Source organism: Elgaria multicarinata, chromosome 9 (genome assembly GCF_023053635.1).
Source record: "Elgaria multicarinata webbii isolate HBS135686 ecotype San Diego chromosome 9, rElgMul1.1.pri, whole genome shotgun sequence".
NCBI classification, from domain to species: domain Eukaryota; kingdom Metazoa; phylum Chordata; class Lepidosauria; order Squamata; family Anguidae; genus Elgaria; species Elgaria multicarinata.
This window is the reverse complement of record NC_086179.1, coordinates 98,017,553-98,029,575: the sequence shown is the minus strand read 5'-3', so window position 1 is coordinate 98,029,575 and position 12,023 is coordinate 98,017,553. Positions and strand designations below refer to the sequence as shown.

General features: G+C 45.7%; 1 pseudogene; it reads left to right on the top strand.

Annotated features, from left to right (window-relative positions):
• Nucleotides 1–10,379: 10,379 nt before the first annotated feature.
• On the top strand, nt 10,380–11,231 carry LOC134404316 (citrate synthase, mitochondrial-like; annotated as a pseudogene).
• Nucleotides 11,232–12,023: the final 792 nt, after the last annotated feature.

Sequence of the window (12,023 nt, the reverse complement as noted above, 5' to 3'; positions counted from 1 at the left end):
TCAGGAGTCAGCCTGCTGTCACCAAGCTGGCTCCACAGCCCTTCCTGATCACGGTGCCAGGGTCGTCCTTTCCCACTTTCACAAGAGCCAGCCCTTTCCCATTTCTGTTTTTGGACTGATAAGGGGGGAACACACCCTAAATGGTTGCTGTTCATCATTAAAGTGGGAGTTCCCTTTCCCCTAAAGATACGACCTAAGAGACCTCCTTGTTTCACAAGAGGATTTCGTGCATTTGGAAGTCATCCTTATGTATTAATTAGTGTGATGCATTCATAAATTTCACAAATGAATGTAACAAGGGCTCTTAAAGGGCTGCTTTTCTCAGCAACATGACAGTAAAAATGACATTGGGTAGTTCCATGTAATTATTTTGGCCCACAAGATTGGAGGAAATGGTAGTTAGATATTTTGTAACAGAGGAACAACTCAATGTTATTAGGGAAACATGGTTTTCACAATGCTAATGCAAGGACAGGCAGGCATTTGCCAGGGAAATTTGTGGGTGGGCATAACATTTCTCCCTTCCAAAATCCCTCCAGGTGGTTTCCAATTAACATTCCTTGGCAAGACTCCAAAATTAAAAGCAAGCCTGGCATGAGCACTAGGGAGGGAGGGTTTGCGGAGGGGGGGCGGAATCAGCAGGCAGAGCGGAGCGTCTACTCATCCTGGCCCTGATTCTCACCTGCACTTGACAACCTTTCCCCACCCCCACCCCAGTCCTACCTACAAGTGACACCTCACCCTTCCAGTAGCATCATGGATTTTAAAACATGCATTTGCTGAGATAACATCTAGTTCCACTGTAACAGGTGAAGTGAATGTTATGGGTTGCTGTGAGGATACAAACAAAAACGGTCTTCCTTCTTGTCAGCTGCAGGGAGGGGCACCAAGAGTAACTGCACGATGGCACAATATCTGCCTGGTATTACAGTCGAGAAATAAATTGTGTTCTGTAATTAATTGGTGATACCCCATGGCAACCTTTTAGAGTTGGAGGAATAAGAATAAACTCTGATTACCCCTCCAACTCTTAACACCCGTTTTACTCTCTAACACCTAACATTACACACAATTTGGTATTTATTATTTAGTTAACCCCAGTTGCTTCCCAAGGTATCAAAGTGGGTAACATTAACAACTCAACACAACTCAAAAACAATATTGCCAATTAAATTCAAGTGAACCCCTGCCTGTTCACCTAGAGGACAGTTGGACAGCTCTTACGGAAGTGGGCTTAGACGCTGGAGGCCCCCTAGCAGAAGGGATCCACCAAGAACAATTCCCTGCCTGCCCCTTTTGAGTTCTACACAGAAATCCTTGAGTGGCTCCAATAATAAGGTTTTTTTAATTGTAAAAAAAAGTAAGGTAAGGAACCCTCAGCCACCTCATATAACACAACACTAAGGTAAGGTTAAACCAACCCTGCTGTGCCCTCAGCAATTTCTTAGGATTTTGCCACCCCCAATCTCTACAGTTGGTGGGTTCCCCACCCCAGGATTTGTCAAAGAAACAGCTGGCCTGAAAGAGCTGACCCAGCTCAAGGAAACGGTCCTGCTTATGATTTGCCAAAATCAATTTATGTTTAGAGGAGTGGTAGGCAACTTCGGGAGGACTGGGGCCATACCCCTCCCCGGACCTCCCTGTGGGCCCCAGTGCTGCCACTACTGGGCCACCAAATTGAAACCTAAATTTAACTTCCAGGACCTCATATATACATTTCCACACATCATTGGTGCCAACCTGGCACTGTCTACTATGCTATCTAGATGGTGTGTGATATCCAGAACCTTCGCACCAGGTGGGTGCGATTCACCATGCGGTCTACACATCCATCACAGACCCAACTGTCTATATGTTTAATGATCAAATCTCCCACTACCACAAGCCCCCCTCCCCACAGAGGTACATCCTCAGTGTGAGAAGATATTTCCTTGTCTTTTGATGATGGGTCCCTTCTAAAGGAACATTTCTCTCTTCCTCAGAATGACACCCTCCTTCCTCAAGACCCGCGTTCTCCGTAACTGGAGAGGAGTTGTCACTAATGGAGTGGGACTTCACCGTTATGTCCCTGAAGGTCTCGTCTAACAATCTCTCTGCTTGCCTTAGCTTCTCCAGGTCAGCAACCTTGGCCTCAAGGGAATGGACTTGTTGCCTGAGAGCCAGGAGCTCATTACACTGAGCACACACCCATGACTTCCATCCAGCAGCAAACATGTGACATTAAGGGAACTACTCTGGGAAGACCGTACACACCTGCTGGATTTCTACCTTCATAACTGTTTTTATTGTTATTATTGCTGTTATATGGTTTGTTTACTAGGAATTCGTTACTGGGAGACAGTGGTGAGTTTATTTATAACTTTTTTAAAAAATATATTTACAGTTACTTTTTTTAGTAGGGAGGAAAGTTTTTACTGCCTTGGCTTCCATGCCCTGCTGCTAAACTCACCCAGTTGCTTAACTTGCTTGTTTGCTGATGCTTCGTCACTGGGGTTCCTTGTGCTTGGAGAGCTGCGTCCCTCACTAGTATGTCTGATTATATAGATGGGCCCAGCTGCTGCTGTAGTGATTCTGACTGGATGGCCTAATTTGAAAAGCAAAGGAAGCTGTATGTAAACTCTTGAGCAGCACTAGCTTTCACTCCTCAACGGATCATTGGAGGAACAGCAGACAAAGGGTGGGTGATTTGGGATTCTTATTGAGGTGATTTCTATCGAGGGAGGAGGAATATTCAGGGGAAGACCTCTACTCAATGGGTCATTGCTTTGGGAAGGATGTGGCCTGCAAGGACTGAATTTTTTTAAAAAAATTCTGTGTGCATTTTTAAATTTGAGTGATAAACTGAATTCTTAAGCTTGCTTTCTTTGGTGAACTGCTTTTTAAAGCCCAAAACCTGAATCTAAACTGAAGCTAGCAAAGAGTGAGTCTTCCCCCACCATTGTGTGTGTGGAATTTTTTTTTAAGTAAGTGATACTTCATTTAATATAGGGTGACCGTATGAAAAGGAGGACAGGGCTCCTGTATCTTTAACAGTTGTATTGAAAAGGGAATTTCAGCAGGTGTCATTTGTATATAGGGAGAACCTGGTGAAATTCCCTCTTCATCACACCAGTTAAAGCTGCAGGTGCCCTGCCCTCTTTTAAATCTGGTCACTCTAGTATAGCTCCTGCACTTTAACTGTGGTGATGAAGAGGGAATTTCACCAGGTTCTCCCTATATACAAATGCCATTTGCTGAAATTCCCTTTTCTATGCAACTGTTAAAGATACAGGAGCCCTGTCCTCCTTTTCATAGGGTCACCCTATTTAATGAAATGCTCTAAGGCCCAAAATCAGAGCCTAAACTAAGCTTTAACTGAAGTTAGCTTGCACTTTTTTCCTGTTTATAAGCAGAGTCTTCCTCTATTTAAACCTGCACCATAGTTCCTGTCAATATAGAGCTATGAATTAGTTTTGTTTCCCCTTTATAAGCTTGGAATTAGTTAAAATATGTACTGGGATTCTTTTCATCCACTCAGGAATATTTAGCTTAGCTCCCTTTGCTGTGTTCTTGTTTTGGTTTCAGCAGCTGTTTATGAATGATAGATTATAAAGGATTACCTGAGGTAACTTAATAGTTAAATAATTTTTACTCACCTTCCCTTTGCCCATTTGCTTTACTCATTGTCTGCTGCCGCTTCGCCACTGGGGCTCCGCGTGCTTGGAGAGATGGCTTGTTTGCTAGTGTGCCTGATTATATCCATGGGCCGAACTGCTACTGCAGTGAATCCAATTGGAGGGCCTCATCGGTAAGCTTTACAAGGAGAGCGGCATATGAACTCTGAACCCTCTTCTCTTGACAGGGACGGGCCTGCAGCCGTCTCGCCCAAGGGCCCAGGCTCCTCCTGGTGCGGTGGCACTGCCTGATCCGGGGTGCCCTCAGATTGTGGGATTCCTCCAGCGGGGGCATGAGAGGGGCTCGCCCATCCCCCCTCACATGTTGAAAGTATGCATGAATGAGTCATAGCATGTTGGCCAGCCTCACCCCTCGCACATCCATTTGGTGGCCATCTGAGGAGACTTCCAGACACACTGGCGCATGCATAGGACTGGCCCGGGACTCCCTCTCGGATGAAGGAGGGAGTCCTGTGTACTTTGCACAGTGACTGAATCTATGGCCACAGGAGTTCAGTGCAGGGGCAAGGCTAGACAGCATGCCCCTATAGCCCTCTCGCACATGCTTTCAATGTGTGAGGAGGTTTGTGCCTACTGGCTTGATAGAGGCAAATAGACAAACCGTATTTTTTTTCAGAGAATTGAAGGCAGTTTGAAAGAGGAATTGCTGCTTGTGGAATGTATACTCACACCACTTTCAGCCCCTCAGTATTAGCCAGGTATCTCATTGGAACCTCCATAGTCAGCACCAGCATGCCTCCGAATACCAGCATGTGGAGACAAACAACAGGGAAGGCCTCTATCTTTCTTGGCCTACTTACAGGCTTCTTGAAAGCCTCCAGCTGGCCACTGTTGGGGTCCATTGCCCCCACTCCACCTGCAGGGCTCTTTCTTATGTATTGTTTCAAAAATCTGTTTAACCATAAGTGAAAGCCTGGAAAAATTAAAGTGAGTGTAGCCTATGGGAAGTGATGCATCCCTCAAATCTCTTCAAACTCTCTTAAAAACTAATGTCTCTTTTTAAGAGCATATGACTGAGAGCTCCTCCAAATGAGCAATTTATTGTATTCTCATGATTGGCTACTCACAGAAGTTTGCGGGTCCATTACACATCATCATCAATGACCAGGACATTTCCTGCACTATCCCCTGGAAATCCCACTATGAAAAGAACTACTTTCAAAATAGTAATATCTTGGGGAAAGTAGGAACTTCTGCCACTAGATGGCACTGTCTCAATGGAAGTGAATGGAGCATCCTAAAAAGGTAAGTGTTGAATTCAAACCATGTGGTTGCCCCTCTCCGCCTGTGTAATGCAGCCCATAATAACCATGCAAAAAAAAGCAGACAGCACAAAGCCCCAGGTAAGCAATGTGATTGCCCCTTAATGTAGAGATTTTCTGACAATCTATGCTCTCGTGAGCCAGGTATAGAAAAATAATAGAGGGCAATCCACACAAATTAGGCTGCTATTGCTGGGCCCCCTTGTTTATTCCTGTTCTTTACTTGTGACACTTCATAACCAATCTATTAAAATTTTGTGTGTGCATGTTGAGGAGGGTGAATGTGTCATACTTCAACATATGTCATCTGTGGCATTTGAGTATAGATTTGGAATCAATGACTTTTGGTTTTCTTCCAAGCCTGTGTTTCCAGAGGACTAGATCCCTCTGCTCTCCTCTAATTGTTTTGGTGTGTGTTTTTACATTTACGTAAGTCCGCCTACATTCCTTCTTACCTGTATCTGATAGCATTGCAATTAATCACCACAGAAACACTGTAGATAAATCAAAGGACTTGCTGCAAGCCCAGAGCTCACAAGGGTGTGGTGCCTGACGGGTGGGTGGGGTGGAGACGTTTGATTTTTGGTGGATGACTAAACTGGCAGTGAATCAGCAATCCTCACACAATGCTTTTCTTCTTTGCAACCATTATTACCTAAATGAATCACTCCAGCAAAGAGCACACTTCCAGAGAAGCCAGATTCCAGCTGGACATCATGAAAAACTTCCTGACTGTTAGAGCAGTACGACAATGGAACCAATTACCTAGGGAGGTTGTGGGCTCTCCCACACTAGTGGCCTTCAAGAGGCAGCTGGACAACCATATGTCAGGGATGCTTTAGGGAGGATTCCTGCATTGAGCAGGGGGTTGGACTCGATGGCCTTGTAGGCCCCTTCCAACTCTGCTGTTCTATGATTCTATAAAATTTTCTAGCATAGTCCAGGCCTGATCACTGAGTCTGAATCCCAGTATTAGGCTGAGGGAAATTCCTCTCACCTTGTTTATTTTATTGTTTATTTAAACTACTTCTGTACTCTTTGAGAGCCTAAGATCTCTAAGCAATTTACATCAAAAAATACATGTAACAAAATATTAAAACCAATGTAAAAACATCCTAAAATAAATACATTAAAACATTACAACAAGAACAGTAGAAATTATTGCTATTGTGTCATTTGGCGGGTGTTTTTTTTAACCAGTTGGTTATTGAGCTGCAATAACCAACACAAATAACCAATGCTGTGCAGAGTTGGCTATGTGAACCACTGTTGGTGATCATCTCATGTCGCGCGTACCGTTGGCTATTTTGTCAGACACCATTGTTTATTTTGTCAGCCACAGAGTTGCGGGGCAAGAACGGTCAAAGTGGCAGCTGGCAGTCTAGTCCAGCCAGCGGGACACAATTCCCAAATCTGCCTAGTAACAGATTGCACTCTTAGCTCAAGCACACCCTAACCCCGACCCCCGAACGCTCCTCAACTGTCAAACACCCTCGCCGTTCTGCGGCTCCCACTGCTGCTGTCATGCATCACTCCAGTGGGGAGGTCAGTTGGTCACCCATAAGTAAAACATATGTCTCCTTACAAAACTGCCTCAAAGCTGAGAGAACATGGAACTGATTCCTTTGGATCTAGCAGCACACACTCACGCCAAAGCCTTGGCCAGCTAACGTGGCACGGGTGAGCCCTGACTGTGGGGTGTTATGTATGAAATTTCGGCACAGCCCAGCATTCCCTCATGGAAATATAAACAGTACACCCTTTTCGAGGCATCTGCAATTTCTCCGTCCCCACCAGTTTTTCACACTGCCATCTCTTTCCAGGGAGCTCGCCTCCCACTTGGCCCTCTTTCGGTAGAGCTGGCTTGGTGAGCACTCGGTGTTGCGCATGTCTGAGGCCTCCTGGAATTGCGTAATTTCCATGGCATGCTATTAGCATACTGGGGGAATGACTCGATTTCTGGAAGCTTTGGATGTGGGCTTTCCTCCCTCACCCCTGGGGCCTTTTGGCCCCATTGGGTGAGTGGGGTGAGAGGCTGAGGAAAGCATGCTTTCCAGGCCTCCAGCAAGTGCACAGATTCTCCTGGCCATGCTAATGGGATGCCATGGGAATTACGCAATTTCTGGAGGCCTCGGACCTGCATTTTCTCATGTCTCTCCTCCCTCCCTCGTCCATTGGAACCCACCATGAGTGACGGGAGACTCCCTCGAAGAAGAGTCTGAGAACAACAGAATGAAATTTAATAGGGACAAAGGCCAAGTTCTACACCTAGGAAAAAGAAACCAAATGCAGTTACAAGATGGGTGATACTTGGCTCAGCATACTACAAACGAGAAGGATCTTGGAATTGTTGTAGTTCAGAAGCGGAATATGAGCCAACAGTGTGATATGGCTTTAAAAATAGAGCAAATGCTGTTTTGGGCTGCATTAATAAAGTATAGCTTCCAATCGCGTGAGGTCGTGGTTCCCTTCTTTTCAGCCCTGGTTAGGCCTCATCTTGAATATTACATCCAGTTCTGGGCACCACACTTCAAGAACAATGCAGACAAACTGGAGTGTGTTCAGAGGAGGGCAACCAGGATGATCAGGGGTCTGGAAACAAAGCCCTATGAGGACAGACTGAAAGAATTGGGCATGTTTAGCCTGAAGAAGAGAAGACTGTGGGGGAGACATGATAGCACTCTTCAAATGCTTGAAAGGTTGTCACACAGAGGAGGGCCAGAATCTCTTCTTGATCATCCCAGAGTGCAGGACACGGAATAACGGGCTCAAATTACATGAAACCAGATTCTGGATGGACATCAGGAAAAAACTTCCTGAGCATTAGAACAGTATGGCAATGGAACCAATTACCTAGGGAGGTTGTGGGCTCTCCCACACTAGAGGCCTTCAAGAGGCAGCTGGACAGCCATCTGTCAGGTATGCTTTAAGGTGGATTCCTGCATCGAGCAGGGGGTTAGCCAAACAACGCCCATCTTGTTGGGATTGTTCTTCCCCTATGCATGATGTATGCATCTATCTATCTATCTATCTATCTATCTATCTATCTATCTATCTATCTATCTCCCCCCGCCCTCCCTCTCTCTCTCTCTCTCTCTCTCTCTCTCTCTCTCTCTCTCTCACACACACACACACACACACACACACACACACACACACACACTGGGTGCTCACCTCAGACTAAGACTTACTCATAGTGAAAGGATGAGGAAGTACTTAATCATTGTCTAACTAGGGTTGTACAATGGTACCTATTACATGCAATTTATTTATTTATTGCATTTTTATACCGCCCAATAGCCGAAGCTCCCTGGGTGGTTCACACAAAAAAATCTTAATATGATAAACCTTGCTTTGATCATTTGAATTTGAGATAATTTTTTACCCATGTGGGAGGAATTTTTCATGAAGACACAAACACTGACATGGCTGGATCTTCCATTTGTGCAGAGATCTGAAAGAATCTGTTTATTTCCTGCAGTTATTAGGTAATATTGCAAAAACAGGAAGGTATCTTTCAAAGGAAAGTTTTTATGACAATAAACTTTGACTGACATCAGAGAAGAAACTGTAGGAGTTATGGGAAATGTATTCTCCAGCTGGTGCCTTCGTTATTCTAAGAATCCCTGCATTGTAAAGTACCCAATACTCAGATTTGCAGCTTCCTGCAAGACTGGGTTTGGTGCCTTTTGCTGTTGCAGCAGAAACAGGTGTGCCTTTTTTTTGCTGCAGCAGACCCTCTGTGCTTTCACTTGTTTCTGTGATACATTTTACTGTAGGGATTGTACAAGCTCAAATTTTACACAAAATTGTTTAGATCCAGACTAAGCTCATTGAACTTAGATTCCATTGAAAGCCATGTTAGCAGTTAATCATGGCTTAAGTCCCATTGTTTCCAGTTGGATCTGTAATTAACTTAGCCTGGATCCAACCAAATGTGTGTTTCATTATATTTACATGTTAATTCGTAATTGATTGAATTGGTCAATGTAATGGTTTGAAAAGCCCACAGAAGGCAACAAAAACTACTCTAAACAAGTTTTTAGTGAGCTGTCACTGAGCGCATAGCTTTGATTGGCTCCAAGACCTAGACATCCTCTAGGGTGCTTCCAGACAGAGGGCCCCAATCCAGAGGTATTGTGCAGCAATTCCATCTATTTTCTCCTTAATTATTTCTATGCGTTAAGGAAAAAGATGGGGGAAGCAGAGGGAAAACCCTGAGAGGCAGGAGTTGTGTCTGGCACAGCCCAGACACAAATGTGTATAACATTTGCATATACAAATTTATATCTATACATGCAAATTTATGAATAACTGCTATGAGTCTTTTAAATTTCACAGAAGGCAAGGCACTTCAAATACAATTTCTCATTCAGGGCACTACAAATAAAATAAATTCTTCAATTAATTTGCACGCTGCCCCAAATAATCCCAAATCAGTGATTGGGTTTGGATAATTGTGACGGGGAAGAAGCCATCATGGCTTCTCCACTCGCATTCCACACGCTTGGCCATTACCTGCATAATCCTTGGTGATGCAGCACAGTGGGGCTATCTTTGTACCCACCCTACAATCTCTATGGTTTTCAGTATAGGTATGAAGCTACACCTGCTGTGCCATGCATCCGGTGTGCTGCGTCGCAGGGGATTATGCAGTCGGCTTCTTCCCACATCACAATCACCTGAACACAGCCCAGTTGCAACAGGGTGAAAAATATGCAAAAAGAGAGGGAGGCTCATTGTTATGTTTCACGAGCCCTTTATTATGCACACATGCCTGCACGCTCACACATACAACTCTAAAAATGCCAACCTGTGTTCCAGGTGGGACTTCCAAAAAGTTGACAGAGTGCTAATCCAAAAGTAACCCAAGGATAAATCATACCAAATTAATTTCCCAGTTCCCACCCAGATCCTGCTCCAAAATTTCATCAATTCCCATCAATTAATTATCCCATCTGTCAATCATAATCACCTCCATAAATTACATTCAAAATAAAGAATTCTGGAAGAGGGTGAGGGGGTGGAATTCAAAATGATAGGTGGGGGTAGAGGAGATCATAGAATCATAGGATAGCAGAGTTGGAAGGGCCTACAAGGCCATTGAGTCCAACCCCCTGCTCAATGCAGGAATCCACCATAAATCATCCCTGACAGATAGTTGTCCAGCTGCCTCTTGAATGCCCCACAACCTCCCTAGGTAACTGGTTCCATTGTCGTACTGCTCTAACAGTCAGGAAGTGTTTCCTGATGTCCATCCAGAATCTGGCTTCCTGTAACTTGAGCCCATTATTGGCGACGCTGCTGCGTTGCGAGGACCCTGCCCGGCACTGCTCGCCTCTCCTTTCAGCCGCTGTCTCCTCCTCCTCCTCCTCTTTTCAACCTTGGTCTTCACCGCCTGCTTCCCCCCCCCCCCCGGACTTCCCCCTTTCCTGAGGCGGCCGCTGGTTTCTCCTTTGCCACCGCCATGTCAGGTTCTGCAGCTGCTCGCCATGACCTTGCTGACTGCCAGTAACAGGGCGGCCGTGCGCCTCTTGGGTGCCAAGAATTCATCATGTATTATTTTCGCTGCCAGACATGCCAGTGCTTCCACGAATCTGAAAGATGTTCTTGCATACATGGTACCGAAGGAGCAAGCAAGACTTAAAAGCTTCAGGCAACAATATGGCAACACAGTCATCGGTCAAATCACTGTGGATATGGTCTACGGTGGCATGAGAGGGATGAAAGGGCTAATATACGAAACCTCTCCGTCTTGGACCCTGATGAGGGCATCCGTTTCCGTGGCTACAGCATTCCTGAGTGCCAGAAGCTGCTGTCCAAAGCCCCCGGAGGTGCAGAGCCCCTACCTGAAGGACTTTTCTGGTTGCTGGTGACAGGAGAGATCCCCTCGCAGGAACAGGTCAACTGGCTGTCTCAGGAGTGGGCCAAAAGAGCAGCCCTGCTGTCCCACATGGTGACCATGCTTGACAACTTCCCCACCAACCGTCATCCCATCAACTCAGCGCCGCTGTTACCACCCTCAACAGCGAGAGCACTTTTGCCCGCGCCTACTCTGAGGGAATCAGCCGGACCAAGTACTGGGAGTTTATCTATGAGGACTCCATGGACTTGATTGCCAAGGTGCCGTGCATCGCTGCAAAGATCTACCGTAACCTGTACCCGAAGGCAGTAGCATCGGTGCCACGATCCTGCCTTGGACTGGTCGCACAACTTCACCAACATGCTGGGCTACACTGACCCCCAGTTCATTGAACTCCTGCGGCTCTACCAACAGTCAGGAAGTTTTTCCTGATGTCCAGCTGGAATCTGGCTTCCTTTAACTTGAGCCCATTATTCCATATCCTGCACTCTGGGAGGACTGAGAAGAGATCCTGGCCCTCCTCTGTTTTAAGTATTTGAAGAGTGCTATCATGTCTCCTCTCAATTTTCTCTTCTCCAGGCTAAACATGCCCAGTTCTTTCAGTCTCTCTTCATAGGGCTTTGTTTCCAGACCTCTGATCATCCTGGTTGCCCTCCTCTGATATAAGTGGGCAAGGAAGATGATTAGAAAAGAGGGTAGTGGGGAGGCCAGAAGGAAGAGCAGGTTTGGGATAGGGTTAAAAAGGAAGAGGATTGAGGCTGGACAGCATGGAGGGGACAGAGGGATCCCGGAAAAAGAGAGAGGGGAAATGATAGAGGCAGGTGGGTTGGTGGGTGGAAGAATGGTTCTCTCTCTCTCTGCAGTTTCTGGGATTGTCTATAATGTTGTAGGGGGTTGTGACTCCCCCCCCCCCCCAAACACAATAGACACATAAACACATACAGAGGAAGACAGAAGCAGAGCAGGCTAGGAAGCCCCACACGAAGTACCAACTCTCTGTGCTCCACAATATAAGATGGGGAGGCACATAAAGATCAGAAGGAGCCATTCTACCGACACAGAGAGGCCGGGTTCACACAAAACACTAATCCACCCAGTGTGGGTTGCTGTTGAACAGTGGGTTGTTCTAGATACTGACTTGAGAAGAAGTTCCTTTAAACTGAATGGCTATGTGTAGCAATGCACTTTTAGTGTGAAAGAAACTGTAATCAAGGCTGCAATCCT